At 49.1% G+C, this 19,690-nt stretch overlaps 1 long non-coding RNA gene across 1 annotated transcript; it reads right to left on the reverse strand.

Moving 5' to 3' along the window:
- Positions 1–445: 445 nt before the first annotated feature.
- LOC115086755 lies at positions 446–11,656 on the reverse strand. The gene is made up of 3 exons (XR_003855331.1): positions 11,223–11,656; positions 5,811–5,969; positions 446–785 (listed from the first exon to the last, which is right to left on the reverse strand). It is a non-coding gene; the product is annotated as an uncharacterized LOC115086755 (long non-coding RNA).
- Positions 11,657–19,690: the final 8,034 nt, after the last annotated feature.

The following is a 19,690-nucleotide window of genomic DNA, read 5'->3' on the forward strand; positions in this document are numbered from 1 at the left end:
GGTTTAGGATAAAGAAATAGAACAAGGTGAAGAATATCTAGGTAGCTGGATCACAGAATATAGAACAATATCTAACAGAAAAAAAAAAAAGATTTACGAATACAAAAATATGACTTTTGGGACTAAAAGGAGTTTTTTTTTAGGAGGAACTTAGATTTAAAGCTAATTATGCTAGCACTAGGTCTCAAAACACCAGAGCTGCCACAAACCAGTCCAAACTGGTTTGGTTTTCAGGACATAATGAATATGCATGAGATGTATTTGCATACAGTGGAGGCAGTGCATGTTCATTGTGGATGTCCTGAATACCAGACCTATTTGTGGCACTTCAGGACCGGAGTTGCCTACCCCTGTTCTAGGACATATTATTGGTGCAGGTACTATATACAGAGTAGATAAAGAGTCCTCATAGGTGACATGAAGAAGTTAGACCACACCAGCAGCATTAAGGTTTCATTGTCATTTATTATTATCTTGCAGTGGTACAGAGGTCACGTTGCGAGAAGTCTATCTGTCAGCGTGATACCATCATAACCTATGTAGGCGAGAGAGAACAGCCTTCCAGTGAGGGTACTGCCTTCATGACAAAGGTGATTTGAGAAGTCTGGGCCCTGTAGACCCAGAATTCATGTTATTCCCGGAAGCATTGCCAATGGTCCATGTGCTGAGTCCATCCTGGCCGGGTTTGTGGTACGGTAACTTCCTCCAGTCAGTAAAAGCACACCATGTCACTTATTTATTTGTGTTCCGTTGGGTTGAGTGAAACATTTCTGAGGTTCGCGTGCCTTTCAAGAAATTAGAGAAGATTATTTTTAAAGTAGAATAAATGGAATCAAAGCACGTGCTGCCTGCTGCAGACCTAAAATCAATATTTATGATCAACACTATTCAGAAGATAATATGACGAATTATAGTTTTCCTGTATTAGAAGCTTTAAAAGAAATAAAATAAATCCTAATTTTTTTCTCTAGATGCTATCTGGATGTATTATTATACCAAATGCATCCTGAAAGGCTTATGCAATAGAGTGTGCTTAGCAGAGCTCACAGTTTAAGCCGCAGTTGTGAGCACATTTTTTGTGAGCAAACTTTACTGCCAATGGGGCAAGAAGTTATGTGCACAAAAAATGTATGTATTACTTAGGGCCCTCTCAGGCAGATGCCATGCTAATGAAGGCATTGGCTATCACTCCCCAGTGCAGAGTGGTGCGCTGGTTTACCTCATGTTTTCTTAGCCTGGAAACTTAACTCCTAGTCCAAGGAGGAGTAACGTTTCCAGGGCTAATGTTGGTCTATGGGTGAAAGCTGGAGCTCCAGTGCTGGGACCTATATTCAGGATTTTATGCTCTGAAAATATAGTTTGTGCACAAAAAGCATATTTCCTACACATAAAATATGATTTATGCACACAAAAAGCTTTCTACACCAAAAAATGTTTGTCTTAATTGGGAGGTGTTGACAGTATGATAGTAATGGAATTGATCTTCTGTAGCACGATCTTTGAATGACAGCCGCAATGCATGTATGATGATGTAGTTTGGAGTATAGTGGCAAATGTGTTCACTTCCGGTCATGTGTATTGAGAGGGGGATTTAAATCATGGTCTTGAGTTGAAGTAGGCAACTGAGATGCTGAAATGCCATGTTTTGCTCCATTTAGAGATGCAGTAAAGTGTCCGGGTGAGTTGATAATTTCGTAAGTTTTTGAATTACAGACAAAAGCATAGAGATCCATATGGAAAAAGCCAGAGAATGGGAAAGTTACCTGGATAATTTTAAGTGGATATTAAGCAGACCTTACCCAGATACATATTCCACTGAATACACCTGGATGAACTTATTGCGATAACTTTACCCAGTTAACTTTATCTGCGTAACTGTATCCAGATAACTTCGCCCAGTTACATTTGCCCAGATAACTCTAGGACAGGTATTAATCGGACTAGACTTGCCCGGATAACCGATATTCAGCGCTGGCTGATAACATCAACCTGCATCCTTGCAACACTCCCACCACCACCTCTTTTCTTCCAGAACAAGTTGTATGGACAAAATTTAGGAAGGAAGCAGGGTTATATGTAATTAAATCCTGGATTTTCTCTGACTAATTTTAAAAATTAGTGAGACAACCCTTTGAATGTTGACTTCATAGTCTAATCAGGAGCACTACAGACACAAGGCACCTGTGCTATCTGCTATGTGCCTCCTCAGTTAAAACATGTTTGCCCTCAAAAAGTATCTCCACTTTGCAAATACATGAAAAATCACACAACAAACCACATTACAGGGACAAAGAAATGCAATATTTTAGTTGTGGGTGATCAAACTGTACAGCCAAAATGCAGGAAAGCTACAAACTCCATTTCTTCTATGAGTTTGCAAGGTATGGCCATCAGGCTCTTAATCTGCAATAGTAAGCACAATCTGGAGAGGCAATAAAAAAATATCCAATGAATATCACTGTCGGACACAGACGTGCAGGTAGTCTGCAGGGACTACTGCACAACACAAGAAGGTAAGATTGTTCTCTGGCAAGAGGAAAATGATTGGGATCACAAGCACAAGGATGTACCGGACAAGAAAACTTTCCTCAAAAGGAAACCCAATCCTCAAATAAATGGGTTAACGATATTCCACTCTGCTCCTTCGGGTCCTTTTCACAGGCCACACAAGGCACCCAAGTAGTATTGCAATAGCATTGTCTCGACAGCCACGTTGGTAGCTTGCACCACTGGCGTGGCTGTCAACGCAACGCCGGACACGCGGGGAGCTGGGCACATCTTCCCAGCTCCCGGCTGCAGTTTCAGGCATGAGGGAATTCTGGGTGGGGTGGGTCGACCATGTTGGGGGGGGGAGGGGGCCTGGAAGGAGGGAGGGAGGGCGGGCTTGCCTGCTCATTCAATTTTTGTGTATTCTGCGATTCAGGGGGTAGAGGTGGGCTGGGGATTTCGAGTCTTATAGGCCTGATACCTTAAAGTCTTATTTTGAGGGTCTTTGGAGTGATGGGGGGGGGGGGGGGAGGGGCAGCTCAACCACCAGGGTATTAAGCACTTAAATAGGGTGGGGGAGAATTTGGGCTGGGAGGCCTGCAACGCAGCCTTTGTGGGGGTTTTTCCAGCATTGGCACTTAACCAAAGTTGAGGGCCTGGATAATTTTGAAACCTAACCAGCGATATTCAAAGATAGCCAAGTTGGATTTCAAAGTTATCTGGCTACAAATAATAGCCAGATAACTTTATTCAGGGATATTCGGTGGAATGTTCATCCCTGATAAATTATCCTGCTAACCTTAGCCAGGAAAGTTAAACATTTTAGGATTGTTTTGGAATATTGGCCACATAAGGAAAATTCATAGCCTCCTCCTTGTAATTTCTCCTACCTCCACCTCCTTCTTTATAGCATAACTGAGAATTTTGTGGGAACCACCTATTATGGGCTTAATTTTCAAAGTCAGTTATTTGCATAGAGCACGGTTTTATGTGCACAAATGGCTGTTATAAAACTGCCTGGGCTCAGTGCATGTAAACGTACGCTTGTAACCCATTTTTTGTGTATGCTTTTAAGGGCACCGGAACAAAACAGGACTGGGGCACAGCCGGGACTCACTCACTGTTGTATTGTAAAAAGTGCGGGCGTAAGTTCAGCTGCGCCAGCGTATTGCCCTCGACAGAGCAGGTGTCATTTTGGGCGGGTGAGTCTGTGCCGTGTCGGTCCACTTAGGCGGGAACCTTCCAAGCAAACCTATGCGGAGACGTTTGCTTTGAAAATCCAGGGCAAACGTCTGCCTGCAAAAGGTAGCTGTAAAGATTCACTCTTACCCTCACTGTTATAAAATTACTCCACCCCCACGCTCCACCACGACCACGTGGACGCCGAGTGTACATTGATTTCTTCTTTTACAGTTTGTTCCACACTGGAATCCTGGACATCACCTGTGAGAGAGACCCCCTTCCCCATTTACACCCTCTCCTCATGTAATAGACGCACCCCCCCCACCACCACTTCTCCGTAAAAGTATGGGATTGTTCCTTCCCCCACCACGGGATTATTCCTGGGAAGGAACCTAGGATCCAGCACCAGGATGGTGAACTCAATCTTAAGGTTTGTGACTTCCCCGTGGATGGAAAAATTAGAAGAAGAACGACAAAAGAGAAAATGCATAAGCTCCAAAGTGCCTGTAGACGAGAATTAGAGTTAAGCAGAAGTAATCACTGAGTAATTTATTGCAAGTCATGCAAAAGAGTTCCAGAATTAATTACGGTAGAGAAAGCACTCTTCTTGGTATGGAAAGTACCTGTAAAAAGCATGCAAGACGGTTAAAAACAGAAAATACAGAGGCACATAGTTGGAACCTTTGTCTCAGAACGTTATGATTTTTTTTTTCTTTTTAATTTTCTTATTCCAAACAACAAAACATGGCTATTCAAGGGGACCAACCAATTTGTTTACTAGTAATTTTTTTTTATTCAGTACAATCCTTAGATTAGTCTTTCTTCCAATAGAAAGAAAAGTTATTATCCTGCATTAAAAACAAACAAACCACATACAAGAAACCTGAAGGTAACCACGCAGCTGTGCAGATGTTCTGGGATCAATCTCTGACGCCGGGTAACAGTCCTGGTTTGCTTCACTCTAGGCCAGGGCTTCCCAAACCTGTCCTGGGGATCCAACTGCCAGTCGGGTTTTCAGGATATCCACACTGAATATGCATGAGATAAATTTGCATATTCTGAGGCTCGGTGGTATGCAAATATATCTCATGCATATTCATTGTGGATATCCTGAAAACCCGCCTGGCTGTGGGGTCCCCAGGACAGGGTTGGGAAGCTCTAGGCCTCAGCTCATAGTCCAAGTCCCAGGCATCTACCACAGCCCCCGGTCTCAGGATCCCCCCCCTTTCAGCCAGCTCCTGGGACTGCGGAAGTACTGAAGTACTGTGGCAATGTGCTTCTTTTGAACCCTCTGGCCTCTCTTTTTCCTTTCGCCTGCACTGCAGTACCTGCACTGGATCCAGGCCTCTGGCAGCTGGATTTGCTAGGAGTTTCGGTTTCTGCTTGGGCCACTTCCCACTTTCCAGCTGCTTTCCCTCCCCCCCCCTTCTCTTTTTTTTCTTCTCTTTAAAGGAGAGTCTGGTAGCTGTGCCTTCCAGCAATGCCATTCCGGGAGGTGATTAAACCAATCCCCCTTAGGAGTAGAGTTCCGAATCGGGTTTGGCTTCTTCAGTGACAAGGAAGGGACAAATTCAAAATGGGCCCCAAAATGAAATGAATAAATGAAATGAAGTGTTGGGAGCTGTCAGCTGTAGCTATACTGACCGTGCCTCAGGGACATTTTGGGAGTTTGGGGGAGGATTTGGCTCATCACTTTTTTATGTAGGGTATGGGAGAGTCAGAGTGCCGCTGGCTTTTTGACTTGGGAGATAGGAGAGAGGGGGGGATCGGAGCCTGGCTTGGTTGCAATGTGTATTTTGTTGGGTGGGTGGGAGGGAGGGGGAAACCTGGGGCAGGCCCACTTTTTATTTTTAGAACCAGGAGTTAGAAGATCAAGTTGTGCGGATGGGAGACGAGAGGTTTTTTGTTTGTTGGTTTTTTTTTTAATTTAAAGAGTGGGGCGGAAGGGAAGGGGAAGCAATGTTTGGTTATTAAAGGGACCATAAGGGTTCAATGCCTGACATTCAGCACTAACTGGCTGTTCAGCAGCAAATCCAGCCAGTCGTATTTTAACTGGCTAAATGTAGGTGAATATTCAGCTGCTTCGGTTCTGCTGAGCCTTTGCTTAAATATAACTGGATAAGATGTAGCTGCTATCTTACCTGATTAGTGGGACTTTGAATATATCAGCCTGGTAAAAATAACAATCTAACTTTCTCATGGGCTTCGGTTTGGCCATTTACATCCTGCAGGCACTGTGAGTTGCTCTGTTAAAGCACCTGCCCAATGAGCTGGGGTGGTCAAGAAGGACTCGTGAGTACCTGAAAAAAACAAAACAAGGAAGCCAGGATCATTTATCATTGTAGTCAAACTTTTTTTTACTGGTGAAGGGTGAGAAAGGACAATGACATTTGGCCAGGGTCAATCTACATCCTACATGCATGTTAATGACTGTTGCGTTCATATATCATAAACTTTTATAACTCCAGGTAAAGAGTTATGAGATCTTGGGGACGGTGTCCACGCCACGAGAGAAAAGTGCTGGAAGGAAAGGCTTCCGGTCAGACTGCAAGATTCTGCTGGCACTTTCTAGAAAATGCAAAAAGAAAAAATGGATATTAGCCAAGTAATGCTGAAATGGCTGGCCCTGGGTGTGATTCAATGGGATTGTGATATAATTAAATAAAGAGTTTGTAGGAAGAAAGGTTGCTAGAACATTAGAAATGATTCATAAAGGATCTACAGGCAAAACAGAAAGCATCATTATAAGATTCCAGAACTCCAAGGGCTGTTTGTAGCTTGAATACGGGGCGCAGTTCTGCTTACCTCATCTCACAAAGGGCACTGAGCCTCCTAACAAACAGGCCGATACAGTACAGTGCGCTCCGATGAAGCGCACTGTTAACCCTTGATTGGATGCGCGCTTTCCCTTATTCCGCCCCTTATTCAGTAAGGGGCGGAAAATGCGCGTCCAACCCGCCGAACCTAATAGCGCCCTCAACATGCAAATGCATGTTGATGGCCCTATTAGGTATTCACGCGCGATTCAGTAAGTAAAATGTGCAGCCAAGCCGCACATTTTACTTTCAGAAATTAGCGCCTACCCAAAGGTAGGCGCTAATTTCTTCAGGCACCGGGAAAGGTAAAAACTGCTTTTCTGTGCACCCTCCGACTTAATATCATGGCAATATTAAGTCGGAGGTCCCGAAGGCTAAAAAAAGAAAAAAAAATGTTGAAGTCGGCCGGCGGCTGTTGGGTCGAAAACCGGACGCTCAATTTTGCCAGCGTCTGGTTTCCGAGCCTGTGGCTGTTAGCGGGCTCGAGAACCGATGCCGGCAAAATTGAGCATCGGCTGTCAAACCCGCTGACAGCCGCCGCTCCGAGCTAAAAGGCGCTATGGACGCGCTAGTGTCCCTAGCGCCTCCTTTTGCCCGTTTCTACCGCCGGACCTAATTTAAATACTGCATCGCACGCACAGGTGAGTGGCCTTTACTGAATTGGCCTGAAAGATAGAGAGAAGAGCAAGAAAAACAATTCTGGGTGTGGAATAACATTTGTATGAATTCAAGCTAAAAAAAAAAAAGGGGGGGGAATCATCAGCTGGGAAAGAAGGTGACTGAGGGGAGACTGACGGGAATAGAAAATGCAAGAACTAGGAGGCACCTGACAGCACTATCAGGCAAGCAGGCTTACGAACGAGCAAAAGGCAAGTATTCCTTCACACGGCAGGCAGGATGCATTGCCACAGGGTGGCAAATGAAATAACTGAGTTCAAAAAATAGATTAGCCACCCTTCTGGAGAAGAGATCAGTCACTGGCTATTTAATATAGCAGTCAGGGATGTTGCCCGGGATTCAGTACATCTGTCAGAGTTCAATGGCATCAATCGGTTAATTTATTGTATAAACCTGCCTCTCCTTAAGAGCTCAAGGCCAGGTACAAGAACCATAAAATAGCAGCACGCCATGCAGCTTCCCAGCCTAGTGCCCTCCTTGGTGAAATCTCTCTGCCTTCTAGTACCGGAGGTTTTCCATAAGCTCACCTCTTCTCTTGGAAGCTTTTCTTCTGTCCTACCCTCTGTCTGTACATTGGACCTACGGTAATTGGCTTAATGTATTTTACTTCCTCCTTGGTCTGTCCCCAGTCTGTGTTTATTCTCACTTTCCCCTCTTCCCAGCCTCAGATCTGCTTGGACCCAGCTCTGTTCCTGATCTCCTGTTTCCAACCTCTGTTCTAGCTGGATCTGTTCCTGCATTTCTGTTTGCCCAGGTCCTCCTCTTATTCTTGTTACATCCTGAGGCCAATATTCAAAACACGCTCAGCATTCTTTAGCCGGAGAAGTGTGACTTATGTGGCTAATTAGCAGCCGCTGAATATACCCCTACTTTCATCAGCCGCTGCTTAGCATAGGTTGCTTATACAGCTATAAAGTTGGCCGCATAACTTGTGGGCATATAGTGGGCGGATCGGGGCACAGTGAGTTAGCCACGCAAGTTATGTGGTTAACTAGTGACATTTGGTCTTAGCCACATAAGTTAACTGGCTAAGCTAGATATGCCATGGAGCAGGTCTAAACTTAGCCAGTTATAACTTATACGGCTCAGCGCAAATCTATATGTACATATTCAGCAATATACTCGTGCCGCTGAATATTCCTTGTAAGAACATAAGAACATAAGAAAATGCCATACTGGGTCAGACCAAGGGTCCATCAAGCCCAGCATCCTGTTTCCAACAGTGGCCAATCCAGGCCATAAGAATCTGGCAAGTACCCAAAAACTAAGTCTATTCCATGTTACCGTTGCTAATGGCAGTGGCTATTCTCTAAGTGAACTTAATAGCAGGTAATGGACTTCTCCTCCAAGAACTTATCCAATCCTTTTTTAAACACAGCTATACTAACTGCACTAACCACGTCCTCTGGCAACAAATTCCAGAGTTTAATTGTGCGTTGAGTAAAAAAGAACTTTCTCCGATTAGTTTTAAATGTGCCCCATGCTAACTTCATGGAGTGCCCCCTAGTCTTTCTACTATCCGAAAGAGTAAATAACCAATTCACATCTACCCATTCTAGACCTCTCATGATTTTAAACACCTCTATCATATCCCCCCTCAGCCGTCTCTTCTCCAAGCTGAAAAGTCCTAACCTCTTTAGTCTTTCCTCATAGGGGAGCTGTTCCATTCCCCTTATCATTTTGTAGCCTTCTCTGTACCTTCTCCATCGCAATTATATCTTTTTTGAGATGCGGCGACCAGAATTGTACACAGTATTCAAGGTGCAGTCTCACCATGGAGCGATACAGAGGCATTATGACATTTTCCGTTTTATTCACCATTCCCTTTCTAATAATTCCCAACATTCTGTTTGCTTTTTTGACTGCCGCAGCACACTGAACTCGCTGAACAAGTTACTTAAATGGCCAGCTTTGAATATCGACCTCCCGGTTTCTTATTTGTTCTTGACTTGTATATTCCTGTCTGGCCCTGTTCATACCGACCAGACTATGTTGTTCCTACAGCCTGCCTCAACCAGACTCACTTGGTTCAGAACAGACTTGGTGTCTGTCTTCTGGACTTCTTGGTTGTACCTCCGTGTTGGCTGCCTAGACCTTAGCCATGAGCATCACATCTCTAAATCAAAACCTCTAAAAGCTGAAAGGGTATGGGGGCCTTCTGATTGGTGTAATGTGCTGATGTCAGAAGGCCTGAACACAGAAAGGCACAATAAGGTGACGCGGCTCACCCACTGGAAACTGCGTAAACACTGTCACATCAACTGTACCAGAAAAGCACTGGGATCACCATCCTGAGAGAATGGCAGAGAAGGAAGAAATTGCACTCACCCGGGATTATTCCCATTCCAACCGATAAAAAAAACTTGATGCAAGGAAACCAGACATTGTGGTAAAGGAGAAAAGCACAAGAACAGGATTGCTACTAGAAGTGTCAGTACCAAGCGGCTATTCTGTACAACATATAGAGAAGATCCTCACGGACCAAAAGATGCAATCAGAGATCAAGAAAATGTGGCAGAAAGACACACAAATAGTTCCTATTGGGTGCCATTGGCCTGATTAAAAGGACTCTCCAGGCACAGCCTGATATGCTGCCCTATACATATCACGTCCTCTGAATTCCAAAAGGAAGCTCTCTTTGGTACAAGGGACGCATCGAGGCGAGCACTGGCAGTAAATCTGAGAGACTGAGATCATGCTCAGCACGCACTGTGACTTATGAGTCAGGTCCAATTGGAGACAGTACCCTGAGAGAGGCCCTATTTCCTCTCACTTCCTCTCAGCGCCTGCCGCTTGCCACGGTCGGAGACAGGATGCTGAGCGAGATGGACCTTTGGTCTTCTTACCCAGCTCGGAGGCTTTCATGAGCTGCTCTCTCTGGGAAGCAAATGAGGGCCATTAGCTCAGCAGTATGGAAAGCCTATTTGATTACCGACAATACATAATTAAAACTACACTTCTCAGCTTGGGCTTTGGCAGTATCTCTAACCCCTTAATCCTTAGTCTCATTATTTGTATTGTCTTCAAAACCCACAACAGCAGTGGCCGGGTTTATTACAGATGACCGACTGTAGTTAATACAGGATTACTTTTGATTTTGCATTTGCTCATGAGCTTTGCATAAAGCATTGACTCAGGTTTTCAACGCTGACAGTCTGGCACCTTCCCATCCGCTTTAAATTCACTTAAAAAGTGGTTGCGTGCACTGTGGCTGTGCCGGATGCCCGTGATGGGACGTTCCAAACTTTTCAATTGAGAGAATTCTGCTGCGCGCCAAAGAGGCAGCTAAGGGCTGAGGGTGTCCGAGGAGGTGATAGGAGGATGCGGAATTAACAGTTTTGCAGAGGAAAGTTGCTGTCTGAAGACAGAGTACAATTGATTTATCACACTCTCTCTGCTATAATTTGTGCCCGCTCTTTACTGCTCCTCGGAGCTGCTCTTAGAGCCACGCTGCTCTGTTATTTGGGATTTGGCTTGATTTGTATTATTGGCATGGCTTGTTTGCTGCTGAGCAGCTGAGCTCAGTGCAAGGTGTGGCACAGGGTCTTAGCTGTTCCAGGGTGGCTTTCTATCTACCAGCTATTTTAAAAAGCAAAAACAAAACCATATGAAATCATTTTTTCCCCCCCCCCCATGAACACCCCTCGTGGTTTCCCTTCGAAATGACAGATAAAATTATGTGTGTTAAAAAAAATCCTACTCGCGGAGCTTGCAAATGTGTGGGCTGTTTGAAAATTGCAACACCCCCCTCCTCCCCCAGGAGGGTAATTTTAAAACACTGCACATCAGGATAAAATCTAGCAAGTCCCTTTCAAAATTCACAGGTAACTGGCCGTTACATGCAACAGATTAACTCGTAGAAAGTTACATTGCCTCCTTGGCAAAAACTGGCAGGGATAAATTTACGCGCATATGTTTTAAAATTAAAAGTATGTGGGTAAGTCCTGGGACACCCCTCTCCAGAATGGGTAAAACTACACACAGAGACTGAGCCCCTGGCTGGTCCCTGGTTCTGAAGGCCTGGGGAAAAAGAGTAAATCAGGTGCTTTGTTTGCTTACCTTGTTTTTTCCCTGACCCCGGAGAAGGGTAAATGCTTTGAGTAAGGAGCAGCTGACTTCGCTCGGAGGATTTAGATTCTGAATGTAATCACTTGGCCTTTCCGAGCTCAGGACTAGATTCGTTTCAGGTACAGTAGGTAGGTCCATGGCCCTGAGAGGGCCTTACAATCTAAGTTGTTGCCTAGTGCAATAGAAGGTAAAGTGACCTCCCAAGGTCAAAGGGAGAGGCAGCGGGAGACGCGAGAGCTGAACTGTGCCAGACAGCAGGACAGAATTGCCACAGGACTCAGTCAGGCCTGGATTTAGTCACAGACAACATAGACAAGAGCCTAGGGTGCCGAAGGCCCCCGAAATCCAGGGCAAAGAGGAGCCCGAGTACACTTGCTTTAGGGCAGTCTGCTGGCACAAATTCAAAGGGTCTCGCTATCGCTGTTCATCCTCTGGCTACCCTATTGCATTCCTAAATGGCCACAGAGTGCATTATAAATAAGGCCCCAGTGACACAGAGGAATAAATGTCTCACAGCTGTTTAACAAGCAAGGTCTATAATTTCTGTGGATAAAGCACCAGGAAGGAAATTCCTCTTGCCTAATTAAGCAAACAGGATATGCACTGGTAATGATTTTACTTACTTCACTAATATGAGCTATAAACCTCATCAGTAGATTCTTACCACATGCTTTAGAGCAGGGCTTCCCAACTCTGTCCTCGGGACACATACAGCCAGTAGGGTTTTCAAGATATCCACAATGAATATGTATGAGAAAGATCTGCATGCACATTGTATGCATCAGTTCAAAGTAGTGGCAAACTGAGCAAATGTTTTTTTAGATTTGTTACTGTATTCTTAGATTTGTGGTCTTGATTTTTCCCATTTAAAAAAAACAAAAAAACCCAACATATTTGGGGCTGATCCAGGCGCTCACAGGCAGGGCACAGCAGATATGGAGGGCCTGGGCTGGATTCCCAGGTTCGGTTGTTGCACTCACCGTCCGCGGAACCCCCATGCCAGCTCCCTCCACTCGGCTGTACCTCCGGGCCCTGCCTGGGACGTCGGCTGCCACGGCCTGCCTGCCTGATTCCTCTCTGCTCGCACCCGCCGAGGCCTCCTCCTCCGCGGCCTCGCCGGAGCATGGGACGCCACCAGCTTCCGGCCCCGCCCGGGGGTTCCCTCGAGGCGTGCGCGCGCGGTACCAGCAGCTATTTAAAGGGCCTTCGGCAGGAAACCTGGGACCACCCCGGAGGATGACATCATCAGAATGGGACTATATAAGGCCCCCTCGGGCCGTACTCAGACGGCTTGGCAAAGAGTCTCCTGCGTTGCTTCTCTCGGGTTCCTGCACTTCACCTTGAAGGTCTTCTGTTCCAGTTCCTGACTCCTGTTCCAGTACCTGACTCCCGCTTCAGGACCAGGCCTTGTGCCCTTCTTCCTGGGGCCTCTTCTGACTGACCTCTTGGCTTTGAACCTTGGACTGGACCTCACTCTGCTCATCTGCCGCCTGCCTCTGACCCTTGGACTGGACCTCACTCTGCTCGTCTGCCACCTGCCTCTGAACCTCGGACTGGACCTCACTCTGCTCGTCTGCCACCTGCCTCTGAACCTCGGACTGGACCTCACTCTGCTCGTCTGCCGCCTGCCTCTGAACCTCGGACTGGACCTCACTCTGCTCGTCTGCCGCCTGCCTCCGACCCTTGGACTGGACCTCATTCTGCTCGTCTGCCGCCTGCCTCCGACCCTTGGACTGGACCTCACTCTGCTCGTCTGCCGCCTGCCTCTGAACCTCGGACTGGACCTCACTCTGCTCGTCTGCCGCCTGCCTCTGAACCTCGGACTGGATCTCGCTCTGCTCGTCTGCCGCCTGCCTCTGACCCTTGGACTGGATCTCACTCTGCTCGTCTGCCGCCTGCCTCTGAACCTCGGACTGGATCTCGCTCTGCTCGTCTGCCGCCTGCCTCTGACCCTTGGACTGGACCTCACTCTGCTCGTCTGCCGCCTGCCTCTGAACCTCGGACTGGATCTCGCTCTGCTCGTCTGCCGCCTGCCTCTGACCCTTGGACTGGACCTCACTCTGCTCGTCTGCCGCCTGCCTCTGACCCTTGGACTGGACCTCACTCTGCTCGTCTGCCGCCTGCCTCTGAACCTCGGACTGGATCTCGCTCTGCTCGTCTGCCGCCTGCCTCTGACCCTTGGACTGGATCTCACTCTGCTCGTCTGCCGCCTGCCTCTGACCCTTGGACTGGACCTCACTCTGCTCGTCTGCCGCCTGCCTCTGAACCTCGGACTGGATCTCGCTCTGCTCGTCTGTCGCCTGCCTCTGAACCTCGGACTGGACCTCACTCTGCTCGTCTGCCGCCTGCCTCGGAGCCTTGGACTGGATCTCACTCTGCTCGTCTGCCGCCCGCTTCTGACCCTTGGACTGGATCTCGCTCTGCTCGTCTGCCGCCTGCCTCGGAGCCTTGGACTGGATCTCACTCTGCTCGTCTGCCGCCTGCCTCTGACCCTTGGACTGGATCTCGCTCTGCTCGTCTGCCGCCTGCCTCTGACCCTTGGACTGGATCTCGCTCTGCTCGTCTGCCGCCTGCCTCTGAACCTCGGACTGGATCTCGCTCTGCTCGTCTGCCGCCTGCCTCTGACCCTTGGACTGGACCTCACTCTGCTCGTCTGCCGCCTGCCTCAGAGCCTTGGACTGGATCTCGCTCTGCTCGTCTGCCGCCTGCCTCTGACCCTTGGACTGGACCTCACTCTGCTCGTCTGCCGCCTGCCTCTGACCCTTGGACTGGATCTCGCTCTGCTCGTCTGCCGCCTGCCTCTGACCCTTGGACTGGACCTCACTCTGCTCGTCTGCCGCCTGCCTCTGACCCTTGGACTGGACCTCGCTCTGCTCGTCTGCCGCCTGCCTCGGAGCCTTGGACTGGACCTCACTCTGCTCGTCTGTCGCCTGCCTCAGACCCTCGGACTGGACCTCACTCTGCTCGTCTTCCACTGCCTCTGACCCTTGGACTGGACCTCACTCTGCTCGTCTGCCGCCTGCCTCTGACCCTTGGACTGGACCTCACTCTGCTCGTCTGCCGCCTGCCTCTGAACCTCGGACTGGACCTCACTCTGTTCGTCTGCCGCCTGCCTCTGACCCTTGGACTGGACCTCACTCTGCTCGTCTGCCGCCTGCCTCTGACCCTTGGACTGGACCTCACTCTGCTCGTCTGCCGCCTGCCTCCGAGCCTTGGACTGGATCTCACTCTGCTCGTCTGCCGCCTGCCTCTGACCCTTGGACTGGACCTCACTCTGCTCGTCTGCCGCCTGCCTCTGACCCTTGGACTGGACCTCACTCTGCTCGTCTGCCGCCTGCCTCTGACCCTTGGACTGGACCTCACTCTGTTCGTCTGCCGCCTGCCTCTGACCCTTGGACTGGACCTCACTCTGCTCGTCTGCCGCCTGCCTCGGAGCCTTGGACTGGACCTCACTCTGCTCGTCTGCCGCCTGCCTCTGACCCTTGGACTGGACCTCGCTCTGCTCGTCTGCCGCCTGCCTCGGAGCCTTGGACTGGACCTCACTCTGTTCGTCTGCCGCCTGCCTCTGACCCTTGGACTGGACCTCACTCTGTTCGTCTGCCGCCTGCCTCTGACCCTTGGACTGGACCTCACTCTTCTCGTCTGCCGCCTGCCTCGGAGCCTTGGACTGGACCTCGCTCTGCTCGTCTGCCGCCTGCCTCTGACCCTTGGACTGGATCTCACTCTGCTCGTCTGCCGCCTGCCTCTGACCCTTGGACTGGACCTCACTCTGTTCGTCTGCCGCCTGCCTCTGACCCTTGGACTGGATCTCACTCTGCTCGTCTGCCGCCTGCCTCTGACCCTTGGACTGGATCTCACTCTGCTCGTCTGCCGCCTGCCTCTGAACCTCGGACTGGACCTCACTCTGCTCGTCTGCCGCCTGCCTCGGAGCCTTGGACTGGACCTCACTCTGCTCGTCTGCCGCCTGCCTCTGACCCTTGGACTGGATCTCACTCTGCTCGTCTGCCGCCTGCCTCTGACCCTTGGACTGGATCTCGCTCTGTTCGTCTGCCGCCTGCCTCTGACCCTTGGACTGGATCTCACTCTGCTCGTCTGCCGCCTGCCTCTGACCCTTGGACTGGATCTCACTCTGCTCGTCTGCCGCCTGCCTCTGACCCTTGGACTGGACCTCACTCTGCTCGTCTGTCGCCTGCCTCCGAGCCTTGGACTGGACCTCACTCTGTTCGTCTGCCGCCTGCCTCTGACCCTTGAACTGGATCTCGCTCTGCTCGTCTGCCGCCTGCCTCTGACCCTTGGACTGGATCTCACTTTGCTCATCTACCCTGAGGCGGGATCTGGGCTCTTGACCATCCCTGACCCGTCTGCTCTCTGTCTCTAGGCAGGCGCCCGCCTCCTGCTGCTGGCTCCTGAACTCAGCCTGTCTTGTCTAGCCTGCCAGCCTTCGGACTCCAACCACGCCCCGCTCCAGTTCCAGGCCCGGCACCTATACCACGCTTCAGGGGCCCACCTAAGTCCAGCCAGTCCCGCCACCCAAGGGCTCAATCCGCGGGGAACGTGGTCTGGTATTGGCGAAGCTCCAGCTGGCCCCTGTCTTCCTCCGGCCTCGTCTCCTGACGTTGGGGACCTGTGGGGGTTTACCCTCTCAGGTAGCGCCAACCCCGACTCAGGCTAGGCGTCCACAGACCGCGCTGTGGTTTCTACATCGGTTTTCTGTTTCCTGCATCATCCGGGTCCTGGAGAGCCTGCGGGCGAGGGATTACATGTCATCATGCAACAGCGACACCCGGTGGCTGGATTCAGGGCCAGTGGATACAAGGTCCCAGAAGCCCTGCTACATGTCCCTCCAGCCAAACACTGTCACTGCAATGATTGGGCTAAGTGAGTTGGGAAAGGCTATAAAATAGGGGGGGGGGGGGGGGGAATGATATGTAGCTCATCAGGGGCCGGTTCTGCTTCAAATGGAAGGCCAGAGGAGCAGAAGAAAACTGCTATGCCAAAAATATCCGAAAACTGTTTTCATCCTCTCTCTGATGACTTGAAGACAACTGGTATCCATAAAAATGTAAGTGCAGAACCTGGGCTGGAGGAGTCAGGCCCTTTAGAGAGAAAACTGTATGACCTGTTTACAAAGGACATAAAACAATACAAAACAAGAGGAAAAAAATGCACCTGCACAGAAACTGCAGTTTTAGAATCCATAGGAGTGGTATCGGAAATAACAGTCACTCTGCAGATACACAGCAAGCAACAGTATACAGCACCTACAGCACAGAATCCAAACCACACCATGGCAAATAGAGAGGTAGAAAGGGCAGAGGCGTGCACAGCACGGGGGCCGTTTTCACGCTGTTCACTTTGCTGCAGAGTCCACGGGTTCTTCTAACCTGCAGACTTTGCACCACACAAGAGGAAGGTCTGAAAGTATGGAAACTCCTCTGTCTGTGAAGAAGAGACAGAAGAGTCTCTAGGGCGGGGGGGGGGGGGGGTGTCCTAGCCAAGGATTCCCTAGTAAGGAGCATGGAGAGGAGGGATAGTTACAGCCTCAAGGACAGAGAGTACTGTGAACTGAGAAGCTTGGAGGTGCCGGCCCGGCTCAGGATCACTGGAGAGCCAAGGAGATGGATAGGAACTCGGAAGAGAGAGGGAGCGAGCGTGTCTGTCCCTGCTGGGAAAGCCCACAGTGAAGAGAAACGGAAGAAAACTGTATCTGGGAGCTTTAACCTGACAGTCTTGGGTTAACGTACTTAAAACTAAGACAACATATGAAGTAAGTTCTGAGTGGAGACGGTAAGTGGCTCTTTTTGTCTCCCTTCTTTTTTTCACTGTGGGATTGGAAGATTGCTGAAATAAATCTTGTTTGCTTTGGAATTACTGTTTGGTGAAGGCCTTGGTTTTGGACCTCCCAGATTCCCCCGTACCCCGACTGGCGAACTCAGGTTTAAGTGACTTTTGTCTGTTTGGGGACTGCGGAAGGTTCACTTACCACCTGCCGAAGGTGACCCCCGATGGAAAGAGGGTTCCTCATATATTGGGCAGAGGACAGCAGATTAAGAGAGGGATGTAATGAGATCAGATCCTAGACATAAACCAGGGGGGTTCCTCCAGGATCCATCCTCGGCTTTCTGTTGTTCATCCTTTTTTTCTTTTTTATAAACTCCTGCTCTGCGTGTGGAATAAATTAATTTCTGTTTGCAGATGTCACAGTATTGTTCTGCTCAGACTAAAGGAGCAATTTCAAAAAAGCTTACGGAGTTGCAAACTGCATGAGTGCTGTTAACGCGTTTAGTTCCTGCAGATTTTCTCTTTGAAAAGCAACGAGTGCAAAGCGTGCATGTTAAAAGCATCTGCATAGTGTTCATGTACTCTTTGTGCACCATGGAAGCTGCATGCACATTCATTCAGCCACATTTCAGTCGGGTCCTGAATACCTGCTACTACAACACCCGATCAAGCTAATTCTTGAAAAAACCTCACTTTCAGGCCGATACAGTAAAGTGTGCTCCGATGGAGCGCTCTGTTAGCCCGTGTTTGACCGCGTGTTTTCGACACGCTATTTATACCCCTTATACAGTAAGGGTTAATAGCGCGTTGAAAACGGGCAGCCAACCCCCCCCCCCCCCGAAACTAATAGCACCCGCAACATGCAAATGCATGTTGATGGGCCTATTAGTTATTCCCGCACGATTCAGTAAGTAAAATGTGCAGCCAAGCCGCACATTTTACTCTCAGAAATTAACTCCTGCCAAAGGTAGGCGTTAATTTTGGCCGGCACCAGGAAAGTGTACAGAAAAGCAGAAAAAACTGCTTTTCTGAACACCCTCCGACTTAATATCATAGCGATATTAAGTTGGAGACCCCAAAATTTAAAAAAATAATTAATTAATTAAAAATCTGCCCGCGGCTCGCGGGTTGGAAGACGGACGCTCAATTTAGCCGGCATCCATTTTCCAAACCTGTAGCTGTCAGCCGGTTCGAGAACCAACACCGGCAAAATTGAGCGTCGGCTGTCAAACTTAGAGGAGGGATAGTTACAGCCTCAAGGACAGAGGGTGTGAACTGAGAAGCTTGGAGGTGCCGGCCGCCGCTTCTGTCAAAAAGAGGTTCTAGGGACGCGCTAGTGTCCCTAGCGTCTCCTGCTACTGCGGGCCCTAATTTATATAAATTTATTTATTGGATTGCGCGCCCGCTCTCCGCGAAGTTTTCTGTATCGGCCCGTTTGGATAGATGTATAGATTCTAGACCTGAGCCCTGGCTCTATACCGTATCAAAAAAAAAAAAAACCACAAAGAGGAGGGGAAAAAAGGGAAAGTAAAATTCTGTAGGAAAAAGCTCAGTCCTGAGGGTTCATTTTCAGAGAATAGATCAGTTTCTCTGGCTTGAAGATTTCAGGTTCCAGAGGCTGCCATCAGCACAGAAGGACTTCGCTTAAAAAGCTCAAATTTGTACACAGAAAGTGCAAGATAACTTCTAAATAAATTCTCGCAAAAGGCCAACTGGTGGAAACATAACTGCGACTGACGGAGGGGAGGATGGGATTGTGCTGTATTACTACTTACTAAGTATGTGGGGGTGATATAGGGAAGGGTTGTTTTTCAGTTCAAAATTGATATTGTTTTCAAATATAATGTTACGATCAGCGGGCTGAGGGCTAGCCCCAAGGACCTCCGCTCTCTCCTTCCCTCCGCATGCCACCACCCAACACAACTGCGACGCCGCTGACACTCTGCTGAGCTGTGTCCTCCTTAGGCGTGCGCCGTTTGTCTAAATTTTAATTTCCTGTGGCGGGAAATTGCGCGACGCCCGTCTATGACGTCTCCGCCTTCAGCCCTTAAGAAGGCCTTGCTTCCCAGCACTTGAGTCCTTAGCAGCAGGTTGACTACCTGGTTGGGAGAGTGAGCTGCCTTTGTGCATTCCTGGTTACTCTGTTCCTGGTTTGTTCCTGCATTCCTGGTCCTTGTCTTGTCAGTGCTAGTCCGTGTTTCTGAGTCCCCAGTCTTCAATTCTTTCGTCTCCTTGTGGTCAGTCTTCGGTTCCTGTGTTCGGTCCTTAGTGTCTTCCTCTGCCTGCCTGTGCTGTTCCTTGCCTCCCTGTTTATCTCCTCGCCCTGCGTGTACCCCCAGGCAGATCTCTGGTTTGACCTCGGCTTGGAACTTTGACTCTGATTGAACTCTGCCCACCGCTGATCACCGACTGGACCTGGACTGTGATCGAACGCTGCCTGACTCTGACCGCTGCCTGACTCTGACCTGGCCTGTATTCAGCCTGCCTCAGACCCTTGCTTGTGATTCCTCTACCTTGACGGATCTTCACCTCTACAACAGAGGCCCGCGCCTAAGTCCTGCCGGCCCCAGAACCTGAAGGTTCAACCTAAGGGGAATGAGGGCTGGTATAGGTGAAGCTCCTGTTAGGCCTTTGCCATGGCCAGCTCAGCCAGCCAACAGTGAGGACCCGCAGGGCTC

Source organism: Rhinatrema bivittatum, chromosome 3 (genome assembly GCF_901001135.1).
Source record: "Rhinatrema bivittatum chromosome 3, aRhiBiv1.1, whole genome shotgun sequence".
Classification (NCBI taxonomy): domain Eukaryota; kingdom Metazoa; phylum Chordata; class Amphibia; order Gymnophiona; family Rhinatrematidae; genus Rhinatrema; species Rhinatrema bivittatum.